At 35.9% G+C, this 22,685-nt stretch overlaps 1 long non-coding RNA gene across 1 annotated transcript in view; it reads right to left on the reverse strand.

Annotated features, from left to right (window-relative positions):
* Positions 1-3,735: 3,735 nt before the first annotated feature.
* LOC140847977 (uncharacterized) overlaps positions 3,736-22,685 on the reverse strand; it is a 127,568-nt gene continuing 108,618 nt past the window's right edge. The window contains exons 3-4 of the long non-coding RNA XR_012128359.1: positions 5,353-5,665; positions 3,736-4,054 (exon numbers count right to left, since the gene is read on the reverse strand). This is a non-coding gene — a long non-coding RNA (uncharacterized lncRNA). The remainder of the gene's footprint in view (positions 4,055-5,352; positions 5,666-22,685) is intronic.

Below are 22,685 nucleotides of genomic sequence, written 5' to 3' on the forward strand. Positions count from 1 at the left end.
TTACCTGCACACCTAACGCAGTCTCTGGATTAATCCTCTAAGCTCTCTTGGGTTGGATTTCTGTCAGGGTAGCCCAGAGTCCTGCGGGGAGTGGCAGGTACACCAGGTCTGCTCTCCTGTGAGAATGGCCCCCGTTTGTGCCTTGCCCCAGTTTCCTCTGCCTGTGCTGGGCAGCTGCACATCAGCGGCAGCCCCTGCATCTGGTCTGGGTGGCTGTATGCCATGAGGAGATTCTGGGAAGTTGCTGTGGGTGTGGGTGCTCTCCAGCAGCTCGGCTGCTGCATGCTCATGCAGGGCTGCTCTCCTGCTGCTCAGCCATCGTGGCAGGGCCGCACCAGAGGGGGAACTATTGGCAGGCTGGTTATCACTGTGCGGGGCTTCAGATCTGTGCAGCCTCCCAGGGGTCTGTCTGGGTGCCTGAAGATGCCTGGGATTCCCAGCTGCTGGGTGGAGTGTGCTGGGACACTTCCATTCAGCTGTGAGGCATCTGTCCCTTTAAGACTTTCAAAAAGCACTTGCTTTTTTTTTTGTCCCAGGGGAGCCAGCTGCAGGGACCTGCTCGCAGATTTTACTTTTCCATTTCTCTAATATCCAGCACACCATGCACTGTGTGTCTGGGCTCCCAGTGTAGATTACTAGAGTTGGTTGTTTAGCAGTCCTGGGCTTTCACTCCCTCCCCGCTCCGACTCCTCTCCTCCCACTGGGGAGCTGGGGTGAGGGGAGTGCTCAGGTCCCACCAGGCCGTGGCTTGTATCTTACCCCCTTCGTAAGATGCTGATTTCTCACAGATGTAGATGTAGCCTGGCTGTTGTACTGTATTCTATGGTCTCTCTTTTAGGAATAGTTGTATTTGTTGTACTTTCAAAAATATATATGGTTTTGGGAGGAGTTTTCCCTTGCCCTACTCATGGCGCCATCTTGGCTCCTCCCCTACTTTATTTTTACTATGAGAAATTTTTTCCCACTTTCACAGATAAATGACAGCATGCCATAACCACTGATTTTTAAACTTAACCATATATCATAGAGGTCATGCTATGGCTATATTTATGAGATGTTACTCATTTCTTTTTACAGCTACAAAGTATCCCATCATATTGATATAGCATGGTTATGTTTAATGCATTCCCAATTAATGAGCATTTAAGCTGTTTCTAGTCTTTGTTATTATAAACAGTACTTCAGTGAATTCCTTGTGAACCTTTTTTGTATTTTTACCAATGTCTCTATGGTAAATTCCTACAATTGGGATTGCTAAATCAAAGTGTAAGTACTTGTATGATTTTGCTATATTATTTACAAATTCTCCTCTCTATAGGAGATAAAATATCTTGGATTTCCATAATAATGTATTAGAGTGTGTATTTCTTCACAGCCTTATCAATGGAGTACGTTGTCAGATTTTTGGATTTGTCCCAATCTGATAGGAAAGAAATAATAACTCAATGAAGTTTTAAATTACATTTCCATTGTTATGAATGTTCTTGAAAACTTTTCTTATAGGTAAAAGCTGTTTGAATTTATTTTTCCTATGAACTCTTCATATTTCTAGTCTATCTATTTATAGGGTATTCTTTTTTCTTCAGTTTGGAAGATTTTATACATATTAGAGATATTAACCTTTTGTCTGTAACATTTATTTTCCCCAGTTAGTCATTTGATTTTTATATAGCTATTTTTAATATCACATTTTTAACTTTTAATTTTTACCTCATCAAATTAATCATTTTTATTGCTCTTGAAGTTACAGTTTTCCCACTTTCAGGTTTTAGAAGAATCAATTGTGTTTCCTTTTAATATTTGTATAACCATCTGAGTAACCCAGTTTGGTGGTTTGTAATCCACAACTTTTTAAATGAGAGAATTAAATAGAATAGCAAAAAAATTATATTCCTTGCACATAAAAAGTATTGAAAGAGCTTGGAAGTTGTTACTCCCATCCTCACAAGAAAAATGCTGAACAAACTGAAAATCATCAATTCTAAGATTTGTTAGAGAACTGAGGTCAAAGGAGAAACTGTTGCTCCCCAAACTAGAGAGATAAACAGGATGATACAGAGAATCACAGTTTAGGTAGGAGCAGATGCCAGCAGTAAAAGCCAGTACTGGTAGGACTACTTTAAACTGTAATTGATGAATTGCTAAGGGCTCAATGTAGATTTGCTAGAGAGTTAAAACCTCCAAAGGGTCCCAGTTTTAAGGGGATTCCCATATTTTTTTTGAATTTTACCTCCAGAAACCTTCTCACTATGAAGATGGGGGACAAATCCCCTAGAGCTTCCAGCAGGAGGAGGGGGAAAGTAACCATTTTGAAATATCCCCTGATAGAATAGACCTTAACAAGGTCTATCCTTAAGGGAATCTGTTTTACCAGAGCCTAGCTGACTGGGGTTTTACTAAAGCCTAACTGACCTAGGGGAAGAGAAATACCCAAGTAAGGCTCCCTTAAAGACTGAGACCTAATCACAGGACTGTAGAATACTTTCCCTCCCCCTACAGCTTGCCACCATATCAATAGGGCAATAGTATAGTATCAGAGATTTACAGCTAAAAGAACTGCAAGCCTCAGATCCTATATGAGTTCTGTGAAAATCCAAAAACTTCAGGGGAGACAAAGCAATGACACTAAAGGAAATGTATGGCCTCTGACACCACAGTTACAGTAAACAGTACACAGTGTACTCTCAGGCAGGTAAACATAAAGTAGGTGTTGTTTTCTAATAATTTGTATGTTTAACATATATCAATATAGATATAATTAGGAATGTGTGTGTTGGATGTGATTTAAAATGTATTTCTTACTATAGACAACAGTCAAAAAATGTTGAGCTCAGTTGGCATAGGGAATCATTTGACTGCGCTCCCTACAGACCCAGATAATACCAGTACCTACATACTCATTACCCATTCAAGTACAATGAAGGATTTCTCTCATTCCATGCAGCAACAGTTCAGTGACATCATGGGCAATATATATTCATGAATGCTAACCGTGACACCCACTGAGTTAGCCAAAGATGCCAACGGAGCTAGAGACCCTGTGATCCTAACAGACATGCTTCCTTTGTCTTACTTGTGCTAGCCATTCTCCATTTGCAAGGCTATGATTTGTGAAGCATGCAGAGGTTTTCAAGTATAAGTATGGCACATTAATTAATTTTTCTTTAGCACTAAGCCTCTTAGTAATTTAGTCTCCTTAAGATACTACTATATTCTCTTCACTGCTTCTTATATTGACACCTTCGTTCTTGCTCTTAGAACTCAAACAAACCTCACCTATCTATAAGATCAAACTCCTTTTAAGTCTAAATCCTCTATGAAATTTTAAAGATTCCCCATCTAGCTCTCATTTTATTTATCTTAGTCTCTAGGTGTTCAAATAATTTATTTCCTGGGTTATTCTTTTTAACACAAAAATCATTTATTAAGATGTTTATTACTTATTTCACAGGTATGACTCCTGACACACCCAAGGTACACATATTTTACCTTTAGGTTAAAACTTTTGTTAAATTACAGGCTCCTGGAGTAGATGGTCATTTCTTTTATATCCCATCTCAGTCATTCAAAGAATAGTATACAGCAGGTACTCAATAAATATTCAATGAATGGATGCATGAATGACTCAATACATCAATTCTCCTTTAAGATATATGTTAATCTCTTTTCTTTATTATTTTTATAAATATGATATATCATTTAGAAGTTCACAAAACTAGCAACACACAAGATGGGACCAGTTCTTATAAACATGACTTTCTGGGACTTAAAAATAACCCTGATGATGCTTTCACAGTTGCAAGAACATTTAAAAAGATGAATCAGGGGATTAGTTTACCTTGTCGTAAGATGATAGACCTTCCTAAATAAGGTTATTTAGAGACTTCTTTCTGCATGTGGAGCTTCTAATTAATTCTTGAACTCATAATTCCCTGGGGTTTGCCACAACATTTGTCACTTCAGTTCTTCTCTCAGTGACACATGGATACCATTTGAGACATATTTCTATGTAAAACTTCTTTGTCTTTTTATTTCCACCTAAGAAGAATCTTTACTATAGAATGGGAAAAATACAAAGAACAAACAATACATAATTGAGTTACATTCCAGATACAAACTCTTGTTACTTGGGTTGGCATACATATACAACATTAAATAATCAAAGTCCCAAGCATTCAACTTCGGCATTCCCTATTTTAAATCATCAGGGATCTTCTTTAAGTATAACATCTTTAGAAACATTGACCCATTGCCCAATATACACTATTATTTTTTTAGATTTTTAGGCCTATAGATACTACTTGACTTGTTTTTTTAAAGAAATGGAAGATGTCTGAAGAGCCTATCAAAATCCCCTCTTTGCCACTGAATCTAGGGTCACTTCTTTTGCCATTAGGTTAAAACTACTGTCCAAGTAGCCAAATAACTAAGTAACTCAACTAGTATCTCTGTAAGTTCCACCTATAAATAATTCTGGTTAAGAGTTTGTTTAATTATGTACATTCAGACCCTTACATGGTTTTCCTATATTAATGAAGCATTTTTATAGATAATATAATTCTTCTATATTTTCAACAATAAATTCATTCAAAACTTGTGTTTTCCAGCTTTTGCTATAGTAACAAACAATCCCAACATCTCTGGGGTTATAACAAACATGTATTGCTTGCTCAAGTTCATGGAGGTGGTGGCTCTACTGGGTTAAGCTGAGATTTGTAAAGATAGACCTTGGCTCCATGATAATTATCTTTCACTCCATAGGCCAAGCTTAAGGAATAAGCCAGTATATCTTGGATGTGCTTTTCTCATTTTGGAGGGAAAAATTAATATAGTGGGTATTAAGTCATGCAAAATATGTAAGCACATTTAAAACTTCTAATGAGACATTCTATTAGTCAAAGGAAGCAATGCAATCTAGGCCAGAGTTCATGCACAGGAAAGCAGACTGTACTGACAGAGAAGCATGGCAAGGGTATAAAAGGAATGATTATTTGTGGAATACTGCAGTCTACCACAGCCTGCCCTTGTTCACAAATACTTCCTTCCTGTAAGCAAAATGAAATCACCCCATCCTAAAGAATGACTCCAAGGTGTCATTCAATCAAAACATCTAACTTGAAATCCAGGATCTGAGTATATATACATCATGCTCAAATAATGCTCCTCTTGAGCCAAAGTCCAGTGAACTAAGTAAGACATTTGTTATTTGCACCCCACATACACATCATAAAATAGTGGGACCCACAAGAAACATTCTCATTTTGAAGGGGGAAGAAGAAAAGAACCCAGCAATTACTGCTTGTCCACAGCAATTCTGAAATACCATTGAGAAATTGTTGTGAGGTTACTAACCTGACTGTAGGAAACTTTGCTTATTCAATTCTCAGTTTTGTTTCTTGCAGGTAGCTTCATAGTCTATTATGTCTGAGAACTCTTGACTTCACCTGCTGGAAGGTCCTTCCTTTTCCGATATCCTTTTTTTGGGGAATTTGTTCTCTTTGGCTGCTGAACAGCTTCCATTAGCCAGCCCATAGAAACTTGAGGGCTCAAAGGTAATTTTATTGTTCGAACAGTCACAACCTCCTTTAATTCAGGCTGGTGGCACTACAACTTTTTCAAAAATATTATTGGTTTCTTTGATGTCTTTGTTTCTTATTAATGGCCCCTGCAAATAGAAAGATCCATAATTAGAAGATATTTCTCTAGGCTTATATTGTATTCTAGGCTTTCTTTGGGCCAAATCTATTATCTCTTTACCCTAAGTCATTTAGTACAAGTGAAATGACTAATATTGGTAATCACTGGGAATCAGGTCTTAACAAACGGTGTGGTGACAGGAGTCTTCATTTGGTCCAAGCTTGAGTCATCATCATCATTATTGTTAATTGGGTATACTTTTACTTAATAGGATGAAAATAATAACTGCATATTAAGAAGCATGACAAAAACATTTCATAGGCATGTTATAATATTAATTTTATGTGACTGCTCTTGTTTTCTGAAATTTATAATGACTTCTAAAAGACAATAGATAATATAAGTTGATCCTTCACCCATTTATTTACTATAAAATCTCTTTGAAATTATCCTTAATGTTCCCTAAGTGTTGTTATGGTATTTTCATATTTTGAGTTTGCTCAAGTTGCTAAATTTCTGATGTGGTTTGAATTCACTAAAAGTAATTAAAATTATTCCATGTAGGAAAGTGTACACATAACTAGAAAACAACTATCCATGACCTTTATTTGGTCTTTGCACTGAGGCTTTGTTTTAATTTGCAAATAGTTGACCGGCTGGAGATGAGAAACAGTCATATCTTTCAACTCTGTCTCTGGATATGCATTTTCCTTTTCCCTTCCATTCCCATTTGATAAATGCCAATTATTTTCTGAGCTTGTCTCTTTATTAAAATTCCTAATAAGCAATTTGGGGTTACCAACATTCTGTCTTGAAAAATTCTTTGCTGTCTTTCGAGTTATTTCAGGTGACAATGCACAAAACAATGTTTGAATGTTTCATATTCAGAAAATAAATACTGGGTTTAAAACCATAAAAGTCTCACTGTGGAATACTGTTATATACTGAAAACTGAAAAAGAAAAACATAAAAACATAAAAACAAAAAAACCTGTGCCTCTCAGAGGTGGAATAGCCCTGAGAGCATTGGCATTTACAGTTATGCGAAGTCAGGGTGAAAAGCAGGTGTTTTATTATACTGCCTGTGGCCTGGCACTTTTCTCTAGCATGCTTTGTTGGAAAAATCCTCAGTGTTAAAACTGAGTGAATGCTGTTAATGTGGTTATGATTGTACTGTCAAAGGCAACCACTGACAAGAAAAAAATTGCCTTGACACTTATAGTTCATATATATGATCAGAATATACAGCTGCTTTTGTCAATTAACTACATTAGCCAGAATTTTGGGGGAAAAAACCCCAGAAATTGAAATGCAATTTTATTTAGTCACTTTTCCAATTCTTGGCTTTGAGTTTGGTTTGACCTGTGTGAAGGGATTTGAAGAACATCCCTATTTTGTCTTTTAGCACAGTGTACTGTGCTGTGGAAGAGTTACAACATGGATAAGTTGTTACAACAGTTACAACACGGATAAGCCCAATGTCCTTTTGAAATGGACAGCTGGGGCATGTGAACATGTGATGACAAGCATAAAAAAAAATAACACTTCTGGCTCAGTTTGTACTCAATCTGCATGTATTTTAAAAGGAAGAATCTTAAGTGTCAGCCATAAATTGCTTTCAAAACATGATCTGGTAAAATAAGGTGTTTTTTTTAATAAATACCTTATAAGTTGTATATAAAATATACAAAAAATAAAAGGCAGGTGTTTTATTAAACTGCCTGTGGCCTGGCACTTTATTCTTAAATATTCTTAAATATTCACTTTTATTTAAGACACTCTTCTCACTTCCTTTAACACCCGTGTAGTGTTGTCGCCTAGTTTTGTAAGGACTGATCATAAGGAAAGTTATAGTCAGAAAAAGAAATCTAAAAAGAATCATCAGAGTGGATCAAATGTTGATGCAATATTAATGCACTACCTGTGATTTTATTACCAAAACATTGGACACAGTGTGATTCATTTAAATCTCAACTCCATCATTGATTTTCACATTGTTGTTGAACAGGCATCTCCCGTCTTGTCCTAGGCAAAAGCACTGGAAAAGCAATGTATGCTTTTGTTGTCCTTCATTCATCCAGGATCTCATTGTTCTTTCTTTTTCTGCAACTTATTATCAGTAGTTACCATTTATTGGTTGCTTAACCAGGCTCTGGACCCTGCCCTACTCAATGTATGTACGTTACATAACAGTGTTAGCTAAACCTGTTTCTCTCTTCTGCTAGATAAGGGAAATGAATGAGACCTCAAATATTTTTCTCAAGCTCATAAAGCTAGTAAAGCGGTAAGCCACATTTTTCTAATTGTAAGAAAATTCATAGTTCTGACTGCTCTACAACACTGCCATCTGTACTTGCATTTGCTTCTTGCATACTATAAGGCATGGCTAAGAGGGAACCAAACTTTTTAGCCTACTAAGATCTGATTGACTGCACCGCATCCCTCTATCCCTGACATCTTTTATCTTTTCATTTTGAAAAATGAACATGCTCATTCAAATTATTCTCTAATTGGATTGATTTTCATGCAAGGTGACAAAAGAAATGAAACATTTTAGACAAATTGGGGTAGTATTTGGAAATAGAAAAGAGGAATGGGACTAACTCAGGTGCCTTTTGAGTCATTCCCTGTAGGAGTGTTGGTAGGGTAATCTCCTTTGGCTGGTACTTTCTTCTGAATCAGGTCCAGAATTAAATTCTCTTTCTCTGGTGTTCCCAAAGCACTTACTATCTTTCTCTATATAACAGCTCCCATACAGTACATTGTATTTTTTATATGTTAACTTTTTTTTCTACTTTAACAAAGCTCCTATCTCAGTCTCTTAAAATATTTGTCCATGAGATGGTTTTGAACTGTCCTAAAGATTTAGGGTGTTCTTCACGACTCTACTTGAAACTATTTCTCTGGGGATGGCCACAGTTGTCTGCTTGTTTATATTCTACAGATTAAGTGAAATAATATGTCAGATATGACTGAAATAGTCCTGGGCACATGGAAAGTGCTCAAAGAACTGCAGGACAAGTTATCTTTCTTATTACTGCTGTTATTTGCCCTATATCATTTGAATCATTTTTCTGTAAGAGCAAATTCTGTGTGCAAGTTGCTGCTCTAGGATATGGTGGCAGGAGATTCCACTGACACCCTTGTCTGATTTAAAAGGATGAGTGAAGGAGAGGAGGCAGCTGGTTTCTAACATCTTTGCTTTGACAGCCCTCAGGGCCATGAGAGCCTCACATGCAGTTGGGGCTATTGGTAGCTTCTGGACAAAGAGTGCTTGAACATCTTCAGAATGCCAGTGTTTTAGGGAATAGTATCCATGTGTCCTAAAGTGAAAATTAAATCCAAACTTCCTTCATCATCAAACACTTGCTGTTCCTCTTTGAAAACTTGGTAAATCTGGTGCTCATGAAAACATGGGTTAGTCAAGATCAGTGTGAAAGGCCAAATAACACATGTCTTCTTCCTTTCCTTTGGCTCTTCATTTTCATGGTCTTGATAATTCTCCAACAGAAGAAAATTAAGCAGTGAAACAAAAAAGATATAGAAATGAAGCTAGCAAAGTAAAAGGTCATTCCACAGTTAAAGATAGAAGAAATGCTAGTTTAATGCAATACAACATGTACTGATAATTAGATACTTATCATTGAAAGATAATTTAGGTTTGCAATTACTACATTTTTACACTATGATTTATTTGAGCAAAAGTTTTGTGATATGTTTTAACTGCAGTATTTATGAAGAGCAGAGGCTATGTCACAAAATAATTACTATCCTTTATTTTAAGGTTTTTATTTTAAATTACCTATAAAGTATTGTTTGGAAGATTACACTTGACGTATAAAATGGAAACTAAAGAAAAGTAGTAATGGATATTTTAATACTTATTTATATTTACAGAAATGCAAATCAAAATGAGATTTGTTTTTAGATCAGGGTAGAATAGCAGCGGGTGTGGAGATAAATAGTCAAATACTTTGATGGGAGAACCATCAAGATTTGTAGATGGACTGGATATGGCATGAAAGAGAGAGAGGAAGAGTCAAGAATAACTGATGTTTTTAGTTTGAGCACCTGGAAGGATGAATGTACTATGACTGACATGGGGAAAACCATGAATAGAGCAGGTGTGAGGTAGAAGTGCAGAGAAAAGGAGTTCATTTGGGGGTCTGATAAGTTGGAAGTTTAATTCTTCTATTTTAAGCTTAATTATTTTCCCACAAACTTACTTTGATTAAGTCTCTGGGTTTCCAGAGTGTAATATTCCTCAGCTCAAACTAATGCAAGGAAGAAATTTTGCTCTTAGATAATCACTTTGCTTTTCACAAGTTCCTATAGTGCAACAAATTTTTTTTTAGATTTGCTTTGAAAAATAAAAATGTAACTATCAACATAATTTACAATAAATACCAATTATTGTTATCATTATGTATTCAGCACTGTGCTGCTTTACAAATGTTACCTTATGCATACTAGAAGATGGTATTATTATTTCTTCCTATTTTTCAAATGAGGAAAATTGAGGACTTAAAAGGATCAGAGATATACAGCTAGTACTTAGCACAGCTAGTGAGATCAGTTTGACTTTAAAGGCCATGCTTAAAGGCAATAAAACATATTTTAAGTATTTGTTTATTTTTGAAAAATAGTAATATTGGTTTTCATGCAGATATTCACAACCATTTCTAGTTTTTCTTTAGCATATTTTTATTCAGTTTTATACTGAACAGAAGCAAATATTCAAATTAATCAACTGTAAACAATATCCAACATGACTTATGACTGGTCCAATTTAAGAATTGATATGGCATTATAGCAACTATACTGAATTGTTATGAGATGGATAATCATAAAAATAAATGCTTAAAATATTGTTGAATAAGCTGAAAAATGTTGATGATATATATATACCTCATTTTTGAAATCATGTCAAATTTTTTAAAAAGTCTAAAGTGTGAGTCATTCCATAAGAAGGGTTTATTTGTTTATAGATTTTGTCAGTTTTGCTTAGGATTCATAAATCATAATTTATTCTGATTTCATAAATCACAAATTATAAAATGTAATTTTCCAAGATGGCAAACCTAGTGAACTGGTCCTAGGTATAAACAAAAAATATTAATGTGGGCATGTTAATTAAGCAGGAAACTTCTTAGTGATGAAGAACAATTGCCTGAAAGAAGGCAAGGAAATTAATAAATTATCAATTAGCCTTGAAGAAATGCAATCACTGGATTTTCCACAGAAAAGATCGGGCTCCTCTGGGATGTTCTGCACACAAAACAAGAGAAGAGGAATCTTGTGGTGCCAAGAGCAAATCTGGAAAACCATTAGTGGCTGGTCCTTTGACAAGCGTGGTTTCCTGCTTGGGATGTTATACTACTGTGTTGAGTTTTGACTTCTGCCAACAGGGCCAGAGACCATCACTGGGTCCTATGGAGGACCCCAGGGTGTCTCACTTCTCTAGCATATTCAGAGAAAATCATATTAAGAAGAGCATCCCTGGTGGCACTGAATGTGAAATGAAGTAAGAAACAGGCAGGTTGGTACTTATAGAGATGGAAGGTCTCTCACTGTCCTGTCCTAGTGATAATGGGATTATATGCTGATTTTGCAAAAAGAATCTTTACTAGAGAAAGTCTTTGTATTTTTAAAATAACATGCAATAGCAGTTGCCTTTACTCCTATTTCCCCAGAATGTCTCTGATAAGCAGTATTCAACCAGCAGAAATGTGGAAAGCTACCCGAAGAAAGAATACATGCAGGGAGGGTAATTACCAATATTCAAGGTGGCCAAGTGAATGAGCAGAGGCTGACTGGCTGGACTTGTATTTTCGTATTCCACTTGTTGCTGTCTCTGTGCCTGTGTGGAAGGCATCCCAGCTCTTTGATTGTTTCCATTCTTGTTATCAACTCTTTCATGAATAAAGCGTTTAATCAAAATCAACTACTGTATTCTGCTCATTGTGGTAGCTTTCTGTCTGTCCTTCCCATTCTGACAGCATAATCCCAGCCAGAGAACCTCCAAGGTAAGCAAAGAAAGAATATCTGCCATTCTCTCTCTCACACACTCCAACTTGTCAAGGATAGGGTAAAATTATACTGGTACACATTTTGAGAGATTATTTTTTTAAGTGTAAAACAAGATTATATCCTCATTCATTCCAATGTATCCATGATCAGATATCAGATGTCTCTAAATTAGATAATTTATTCTCTGGCTCCAGTTAGCATTGATCAAGAAACCACCTTTACCTCTTTGTGTGCTTGACTCATGCAAGACTTAATATGATTATGCACATCTAATGATTTTTTTCAGTTGGGCTGACCAATCTTATGATCAGGCTCTTCCCTCCTTCCTAAACTAGTAACATCTGAAGTCAACCATATTCTTTTTTTCTATGATCAATGGAGAAGCTTCCTTCCTCCCTTCATTTCTTCTAGATAATAGGCACTCTTGGGTCAGCTACTAGTTGGCATTCTGATACTTTTCTTTGCTACCAGCTGTTTTCAAACTTGGCCTTTTCTTTTTCTGAAAATTAAATGCCTTTACAAAAACACTCTTTCCTTAAAGCTAATTTATTCCAGAAACTTAACATATAATAAGATTCTGGCAATACCGGGGTTTTAAAAAATAAATGACCTTATTTAAAATCAGATTTAACATGAAATGGTGAGGAAAATGAAGACTCAGATCATCGCTGAAAAAAAAAATGGGTTAGAAATTTTTAGTAATCTAAATTAGTGCTACCAAGTAGGCTAAATAAGGTGCTCTTTGTAAATTAATATTCTTTTCTTTTGGTGCCACATGAATGTTAATGTGGCATACCTTCACTCTATGCATCAAAAACACAAAACAAAAAACACAAACCCTGCTCAGTTAATGCATAGAATGCTGATTTCCCTTTGGATGTCTTGACTCTGGTTTATTTCCTCACTTCCAGTCTTTATATGTTTCTACAAAGATGAATGATTATGTTTTTCTATTCTTAATTTAAAAACAAGTCATAAGAAAAAGTTATGCCAGTTCAACTAATCTTTAGATAGCTAGTGCCAGGAAAGCAACATTCATAATATTGTCTTCACCGGCTTTCCTTTTGGAATTGTGGTGCCAGAGAAAATGATTTATGCCAGCTTGGACTAAGCCCTGAGCTTTGTAGAAAAGATATATTGGCATCAACTTAGTATAAAGTCATGATCATTCCTGAAAAGACATTTGTCACTATAAACCCTTATTTTCAGGTGCGTGACACTTTCCATAAAATTACACTTCAAGTGGAAAAGTATTCCAGTATTTCTGAATTTAAGAGTTTATCATTACTTGAACTTTCTATATAAGATAGGGAAGGGTGTCTAGACCCTATCCCTAGGTTTTCATGAAGCAGGGAGGGGTGGGAACTAAGTGTGCATTTTAAACAAGAGCCTGAGGAGATTCTGCTGTAAGTAGAAGCCTTTGAGAAACTTTCTTTAGAAAAGGGATATGGAGTACTGTGTATAAATTCTGGCTCCTATTTATGTAACCTTGACTAACTTATATGGTCTGTTTGTCTCATTTGTTTCCTTATCCCTATTCCTTAAGGATGCTTTAATTGAGCATGTTCCTAAACTGTGAAGTTTAAAGAAAATAATTACCTTATGGGAAAATGTATAGGAAGCAAATGATACATCTTAGTTCTACTTTTTTCTCTAGAATTCATGACAGCAAGCACAAATACACAAAATTATGTGTTTATGTGCACACAGTCAATCTGGAGTAGGCAGCTCTAGGAACAGCAAAATGATTGCTTGATCAGAATGGGAAACTTAAAATTCACTTGTACAAAGCAGCAATTAAGACAAGGCTATCTTCCTGCAAATAGTCAAGTTTAGAGATCTGAAGAATCAGATCCTTCAGAATCATTTTGTAAGTTAGCCACAGTTACACAAATAGGTTGTAAACAAGAGCCAAAATTAACATAAAAAATGCCTTGACTTTGGGTACCCGTCTCAAGGAAGACTAAGAAATTGAAAACATTATTCAAGTACCAATGACAGGCCCTCCAATTTGAACAAAGAGTTTAAAGTGTGTTATGTACTTAAGGTAGCCTGAAATAATCAACTATTTACTTGACCATATTTGTTACCTTGTCAAGAAACTGTGCACAAACTAATTAGTCCATCATTTACTTTTTTCTGTGCCACAAATCAGAGGAGTTCAGAATTCAGCCTAATGTTCTATATTCTTAATTTATAGAGTATCCTTTATAAGATGGGTCTGTGAGCAGTAACTGAGGTTACTTATTTAAAATATTAAAGTTCTGAATTTTGTGTGATTGTTGCATTTTGCTTCCTCTTTGAAACTCAGAGGAAAACTTTCCTTCAGTAAGTTTTGGAGAAAATACAGTAAATCATGAAATCAGACAAAAGAAATAAGCTATTTAGCAGTAGTACATTTTTTCATGTAGCTATTATTTCCACAATTATCCATTTTGGTGTTAGTCCAAGACATATTGGTTCAGTTGTTTATTTTTCAATGAGATATATATTCAAAGAGGGTTTGCTTAGTCACTGTTTTATAAATACCCAGAGAATATTTTGTGAGGCATTATAAGTAAAAACAAAAATCTGGTAAATTTATGCTCTTAATATCTAAATATTATTTAACATAATGAATTTATTACTGAGGCAAATACAAATATATTTATTAATTAAAAATAGAAAATTTACATTGATACATGGATTTAAAATGGATTATAGATTATTAGAAAAGAAATATTCAAATACTAGAGATGAAAAACTCAGGAAAAATGCTTGTTGATTATGGAAACATAAAACATGAGCTTGTTCCCCATATTTATTGATTTAACTACTAGTTACATTAGGAAAATACCAAAGAATTCTTGCTTAGAGCCCGAGGGTTGCCATGCTGCTCATGTCCAGGAGGATGTTCATATTTTGCACTGTGAGGATGGCGCTCACTGGAATTAAGCAAGGCACTTCCAGCCTGCTAGTTGGATGCGGCAGTCCTTCATAATCCCTGCGCTCAACAAGTTTATAATCCATCTGAGCAAGGGGAGGAAACAGGCAGGGTTGGAGACAAGACTGAGATACATGAAAGAATACCAAGAAAGTATGTATATAACAATCTGATGAGAAATGAGAAAAAATTGAGATGGCATATGCCAAAGATACGGGAGCATAATTTGTTTATTTTTCCTTCATTAGGTGTAACAAACAGATTCTAAAATAACTTGGGTAGCCAAGCATATAGTTGAGTTTATACTCTGTACAACAGAGTTGCCTGTGGGGTCTAAGAAGAGTCCTCCTTTTGTGGCTTCATAGCACCCTGTACTTAGGCTCTATCATTGCACGCGTTACTCTTGACTGCAATCGCCTATTCACTGTTCTGTTTCATATAGCAAAACAACAAGAAGCATTCATTAAACATTTTGCTGAATAAAGCCCTACTCCTAAAGCTTTAAGTAATTATTTCCTTTAATAATAACAATCACCTAGTGTGGTAGATGTTAGTTTTGAGGAAATAGAGGTGTAAGGTCAAGAAACTGTCCAAGGTCAAAGAGCTTGTAGGTTGCATAGTAAGAATCCAAATCCAGACAGTCTGACCACAAAGCAGAGGAAGTGTGTTTTATACCTGATGTTGACACAGTGCTGGGCACTTAGCATCCATGTAGTCTTTGAATGAATAATTGAATGATGTCAGAGAAAAGAGAGATATATCCAGACTGGGCCTACAAAGGAAAACTTGCTAGGGAGTGGGTGGAATTCGAGCTGGGCCTTAAAGAATGGGAAAGACTTAGATAAATTTACAGGAAGGCAGAGAGCATTAGGCCTGGAGAACTCGAACCAAGCAATGAGAAAGGGTATACAGTGTGTTTTGGAGACAGTGAGGAGATTGCTTTAATTATGAAAGAAGACACACAGGCTAGTGGGTATGGAGACTAGGTAGGCAAGTTAAAGTCAAACTGCAGAAGGCCTTAGTATCCAGGCAAAGGAACTGGGTAGGGAGAAGAAAGCCACTAAAGACTTTATTTCTTTTTTGGATCTTTCCCATAAACAAGTCTGGACTAAAGTAACATTAGTTTTTGCTCTGAAAAGATACAAAAGATGATGTAGCTCCCTCCCACATTCTCAAGATTTGAGTTGGCAAGACGTGGAGGTTTATGGTGTCCTTGTAGGGCCACACTACAGTGAAATGGTGACTATCAGGACTGTAATGTCTGCACAGGAAAATCTGCTGCCATTAGTTTTCAATTTTATAATATCAAGCTATTTTTCAATTTGGATAAAAAACCCCTACTGCTTTTCCATTGATTCCCAGGACAATTGAATGTGGTAATTTACATTTTTTTTAAACAAATCAGTTTGGGTATTTATTCAAACCTGGATAAATTCCACATTTTAGAAATGACTAGCCAACTTCCAAGTAGCTTGAATATTAAAAAATGCTTTTAAAAACCAAACCCACAAAGTTCCCCAGGAATTGGGAATCATTCTTCAATTGTCAACCACCAAGGCTCTTCAATTTGGAAAACAATCAAGAGACTTTCCAGTTGTTCAGGTCTAAATATCTTAACCCAGTTTCAGACTGAGGGCAAAACACTCTAAAGATGCAAAAAATGCAACAGCACTCACTTTTTTTTCACCCTGAGGGGATCTCTCTTATACATTCAATAAGAAACAGGTATAAAACTGAGTTACTAGTCGTTGCTGATAGAAGTGAGAGGGAAGCTGACGATGTGAACAGAGCTGAAAGAAAGTTGTCTTGCTGACCAGAATACCAGACTTCATTTTGACCCCTGAATAGCTTACCGAAATTTTTTGAGGTGGTTAAATCCATCTTCTGCATTATTTCTCAAATACATTAGGATATTGTAACCATGTGTGTTTTCATTTTTGTTACTGTTTTTATAATTTACCCTAATTGAATGAAAAATGAAGGCATGAAGCAGAGCATGGAGGTTCTCATTCTTTTTCTGCTTAAACCTCACATATTAAGCACAGTTACCCATGCTGATTCCTGTAACACTTTGTAGGAGGCCTGATCTCCAGTCATTCTCGAGATTTCCAGACAACTGCCAGCCACATTCTTGGATGGGAGAAATGGAGGGGTTTGGGGAACTTCAAATCAAGGGTTTGGGCTGTATGGTCTTTTAGTTCTGCCTATCAAAGTTCCAGCCTAAATAAGAATTCACCAAATTAGTAATCATCAGGCCCTTAGTATTATTCTCATTATTTTGAACATTTTTTTCCTCTATTCTTTTAAAAATTCTCTCAATATATCACCTGAATGAAACAGGAATTACACGATCTTGCTACAATTACCTTTACAAATTAGCTTTACAAATGACTATTATCTCACTGTGAATAGGATGGGTTACTAAATACAATTTATGGTAAATTTCAATATTCCTATTTTAAAGACTGGATTACAATATTAGGACCTTCAATAATTCAAGGTAATAGTCATTGCTTCTAGGCAAGTGAAATCGAGGACTTGATAAGGATGAAATGAAAACTCATTTTTCACTATAAACATACTTGCACTGTTTGAATTTCTTGCCATGTAGATGCAATGTTTACTACAGTTTTTATTTAATTAAGAAAAATTTCAAACTATGTTGTAGACACTGATTGCAGAACATTTGCTTTCTTAACAATCAATGGTAGAAATAATTAAAAGGCTAGTCTAAATGTTTCAGGTATGTCAGTTGGGAAGAGAATCAAAAGCCAGTATTCCAGTATTTCCTATTCATTTGCTGCTCTTCCATACTACATTTAGAATTGGTTACAAATAAATTTCTATTTCTAATATTAATCTCAGGGCTTTCTTTGTATTTTTATTCCTAGATAGCTACTCAATATTTATTTTATTTGAAACATATTTTAACCACTCTTGATTATGTTTTCCTCCAAAAATTATTTTCCCCAGTGACAACTGAAACTCAAGTGATGGTTACAACAAAGAAGTTTTAAGAGTTTTTCCAGAACCACAGTCATTGGTGACATTTCCATAAATCACACACAATCTCAACACAGACCATCTTAACAGTGAAACCTTACTCTAATAAGCTTAATAGACAGAGGTTAAAATAGCTCTGTTGCATTTATCTTTCACTGTGCAGCTTACCAAAACCAAATTTCTGTCATCAACAATTATTAATCATCCATATGCCCTGCAGAGAATTTTAATAAAGCAGATTATGAATCTGGGGTTGGAGGGATGAGGGAAAGACACAAACGTAATCCAAATTTATAAAAGGAGATGGGGTCCCCATTACTCCACCACATCTGTTTGCCATATGTTCATAAATCACATCAATGTTTTGAACATTTCTCCTAGCACCTTCCTGTCACTCTGGTTTTATAGTTCATAATTTCACCCTTCCTCCCCTCCCACCCAACACAAAATTCTCATTATTATATTTCAGGCTTTAGAGTGACATCTGATGAAGAATTAAGTCAAGTGACTGCAGTTAACAACTGTGGTTAGTGCCCAAGGACCTCCAGTTTCTTGAGATTTGGTCACAGCATGCAAAAGTGAGAACAAAACTTGTTTATTCTAAAGAAGCAGGGAAATAATATGAAGACATCAATGACCACTGCTAAACCAAACAGAAAGCTACATTTTGAGTCTGAATCTATGAAATAGAGCTGTCAAAAAGAAAGATACCAACTTAGGAAAAGATGTTCTCCTTACAAATAAGGTCCTCAGAAGTACTATGCACACTACTTTAGGTTTATTCCCATGTTCCAGTGATGCTGATGCATGTCTGCACGTAGTGCGATGTTTGTCCTGCAGGAGTTTGCCATCTCTGACAGCCATGACATGTAAAGAGAGAGCAACAGGATGTAACCTGTTGATTTATTTAATGCAAAAAAAATCAGCAAACTGAACATACAGGGTAGTCAGATTAGCTATGTGGTATCAAATAGATGAAACTGAGGTTTCTGGTTATTATGACTAATTAACCTGCTCCTTCCCCTTGCTTCAAACATGTATGGTAGGGCTGAACAGAATATAGCTACCGCAAAACCATGCACATTCATACCTAAGCTTGAAAACAAAAAAGGAAAACCACATGGTGCTGAAATAAATAGTTAATCTGAATGCAGAGCAAGGAATGGTAGCTAAAGTCAGATGGCTCCTGAGGCTATTGATCTGGTTACTCTAAGTCACTAAGGTTTTAACTTGAGAGTAGAGATGGGAAAAAAAGAAGTTGTGTTTGCTGACCTGGGGCATAAGAAGCTATAAGTGTATTTCCAGCATAAAACTAAGAGCCTGGGAAGAACTAGAAAAGTCTTTCCACTGCACTGGAAATTTGGCAAGAAAAATGGGTTGCCTGTTCTAGGTTAGTGTTGAAAATTAATCATATAGAAGAATTCTAAAGTGGGGATAATAGGTTGAATTCACATATTATATTGGTAAAAGAATATTAAGAAATTATTGTAGAAACTATATGAGACCAATGGGACCAGCAGAAGTAGACATAAAGCCACCCACAATGACTTCACAACCCTGAACTGTGACATATCCTTTGAAAACAATTTAATATAAAGATAGATTCAATCTAAAACTTGAAGTATTCAAGGACACAGACCTTCATAAGAGCCAGGAGTTTCAACAAACAAGGGAATTCACATGTTAAAAGCAATAGAAAATAGAACAATGTGAAAACAAATTTGCTTCAAATGTTCAAAGATATAAATAAGGGAGGAGTAAAAATTAAAAGGCTAGCATCTCCTAAAAAAGAAGACACAGTTTTTGTTTATTTTGCCTTTTGCCCACTTTGAATTAGGTTGTTTTGATTTATATATATATATATTTTTAATTGAAGTACAGTTGATATACAATATTATATTGGTTTCAAGTGTTAACATAGTGACTTGACAGTTATCTACATTATTAAATGCTCACCCCAACTAGTGTAGTTATTGTCAACATAGAAAGATGGTACATAAATATTGACTATATTCTCTATGCTGTACTTTCATCCCTGTGACTTATTTATATTATGATTAAGATTTTGTGACTTTTTATCCCTTTAACCTATCTCACCCATCCACTCCAAACTCTCCCCCATGGTAACCACCAGTCACTTCTCAATGTCTGTGTTTATGGTTCTGTGTTTTATTTTTAGACTCCACATATGCTGTCTTTCTCCACCTGGATCTTTTCACTTAGTATAATACTCTCTAGGTCTATCCATGTTGTCCCAGATGGCAACTTTTTATGGCTGAATAATATTCCAATATTGTCCACATCTTCCTTATCCATTCATCTACTGATGGATACTTTGGTTCCTTCTATACCTTGGCTATTACACATAATGCACTAATAAACATAGGAATGCATACATCTTTCCAAATCAGAGATTTTATTTTCTTCAAGTAAATTCCTAGAAGTGGAATTACTGGGTTGTATGGTATTTCTATTTCAGTTTTTTGAGGAACCTAAAACTTTCCACAGTGCCACACCAGTTTATATTCCCACAAACAGCATGGGAGGGTTCCCTTTTCTTCACATCCTTGCCAACACTTGTTATTTCTTTTCTTGTCTTTTGGATAGTGGCCATTCTAACTGATGTGAAGTGATATATCATTGTGGTTTTGATATTCATTTCCCTAATGATTAAAAATGTGGAGTATCTTTTCATGTACCTGTTGGCCAACTGTATGTCTTTGAAAAAATGTTTGTTCAGGTCCTCTGCCCATTTTTTAACCTGGTTATTCTTTTTTTTGGTGTTGAGTCATATGAATTCTTTTTTTTTTCTTTGCCAACACTTCATAGTTTACTGCTCTTTGTTGACATTATTCTAGTTGATACATAGAGACTACTGCAATACATGGACATTTTTTGATATAACAGAAAATAAATGATATCTGCGAAATCAGTTACATTAGGTGACTTGACTAAATTTTTTTTCCTGTAATTGTACCTGCATTTCATTTTTTTAAAAACCATATTTACCTTTAGGCTTGCTTGTAAAAACTCTTTACAGGGCACAAGTCATGTTTTTCCCTATGTTAAACTTTTCCTAACATTTTATATTTACATGTTTTCAGTCTGTGTGATTTTTAAACCAGAAATTGTTTAAAATCTGTATATATAGCTGTAATATATATAGCTGTAATATATGTGAAATGGTTTGGTGTTTATCTCACAAACATAAAGGAGAATTGGAAATGTGTTTCCTTGTGCTTAAGCACCTTCCATCAGAATTCGGTATGAGACACTACTTTCTGTTTTCAAACAAATGAAATATATATAGTCAGTGCTGTCTGCAAGTTCTGCCTTGTGAACTGCATTCTAGACCACCGTCGACATTTTTTTTTTTTGAGAGGGCATCTCTCATATTTATTGATCAAATGGTTGTTAACAACAATAAAATTCTGTATAGGGGGGTCAATGCTCAATGCACAATCATTAATCCATCTCAAGCCTAGTTCTCGTTAGTCTGAAGCATAATGAACAAGTTCTTACATGGTGAACGAATTCTTACATAATGAATAAGTTCTTACATGGTGAACAGTACAAGGGCAGTCATCACAGAAACTTTCGGCTTTGATCATGCATCATGAACCATAAACAATCAGGTCAAATATGAATATTCGTTTGATTTTTATACTTGATTTATATGTGGATCCCACATTTCTCCCTTTATTATTATTATTACTTTTATTTTTAATAAACTGCTGAAGTGGTAGGTAGATGCAAGATAAAGGTAGAAAACATAGTTTAGTGTTGTAAGAGAGCAATTGTAGATGATCAGGTGTGTGCCTGTAGACTATGTGCTAATCCGAGCTAGACAAGGGCAATAAAACATCCATGGACGCAGAAGCTTTCTCTCAACACAGGGGGGGGTGAGGTTCTAAGCTTCACCACTGTTGTTCCCCAATTTCTCACCTGATGGCCCCCCTGCGACTGTGCCTGTCTTAGGTTGTTCCTCCCTTGAGGAATCTTACCCGTCTCTGGCTAACCAGTCATCTTCCGGGGCCATACAGTGAAATGTAAATTTGGTAAGTGAGAGAGAAGCCATATTGTTTGAAAAGGTTAGCTTTTTACTTCTTTGCAGATTTATGCCCTGTGGCTTCTATGCCCAGCACTTGTCTCGAGGTATCTTTACCACCTGAAGGAATTATGATACTTGATAAATTCGATATGAGGCACGAATTGTATTTAAAGGTTGTAATTAGGAAGAAAGAATAAAAGCTATAGAGGTAGCATATGGAGGAAAACATGGGAGGATTGATTATTTCTTTGACTTATCTTCTTGTAGAGTACCTTAAGTATGTATAGGTTTTAAACTACTAACTAACTTGCGCACACATATTAACATAATAGGAATACAGTGACATAAACAAAGCAAATCTATAATTACCAGCCATCTCCAGTGAAGCCAAGAAAACCATTTAGGCACCCTAGGCATTTGTGAAAATTAGTCTATGATATGATGGATATTGTCCAACTGTACTTGAACAGTCTGAGAGAAATCAGACAAATTAAAACAACCCATTTCTGGGATCTGTTCACATCCCATATGTTCTTTTAACCGTAGATAGTCTATAGTCATAAGATTTTGGAGTGCTACAACTTGCACCCCTCCCAACTCCTGATTGAGTTCCAACAGTACAGATCTGGTCAAATTCGTTGTCTCACTGTATATGCACATGCCAGCCTAGACATCTCCCTCCTCATTCCAATGGCAAGTCCAGGAAACGGTGGGGTGGACGCAGCCGCAACCGCAGCATCGCCCGGATCCCTGTGGAGGCTTTTTCATGATCATCCCCCGGCACGAGTCCTCCAGAGAGTGCTGATGCCGGAAGCTCCTCCTCATATCGTATCTTAGTTCATTTTCTGTGTAGCCAAGCTAGGCCTTGATCTTCTGCATAGAAACAAACAGACCCTTTGCCCACACTTTGACATGCCCTCCATATGAATTCTTTATATATTTTACATATTAACCCCTTATCAGATATATAATTTACAAATATATTCTCCCATACTCATATAATTGGACCCATGCAATTCAAACCTGTATTATTCAAGTCAAC

The sequence above is a fragment of the Manis javanica genome, chromosome 2 (assembly GCF_040802235.1).
Source record: "Manis javanica isolate MJ-LG chromosome 2, MJ_LKY, whole genome shotgun sequence".
NCBI classification, from domain to species: domain Eukaryota; kingdom Metazoa; phylum Chordata; class Mammalia; order Pholidota; family Manidae; genus Manis; species Manis javanica.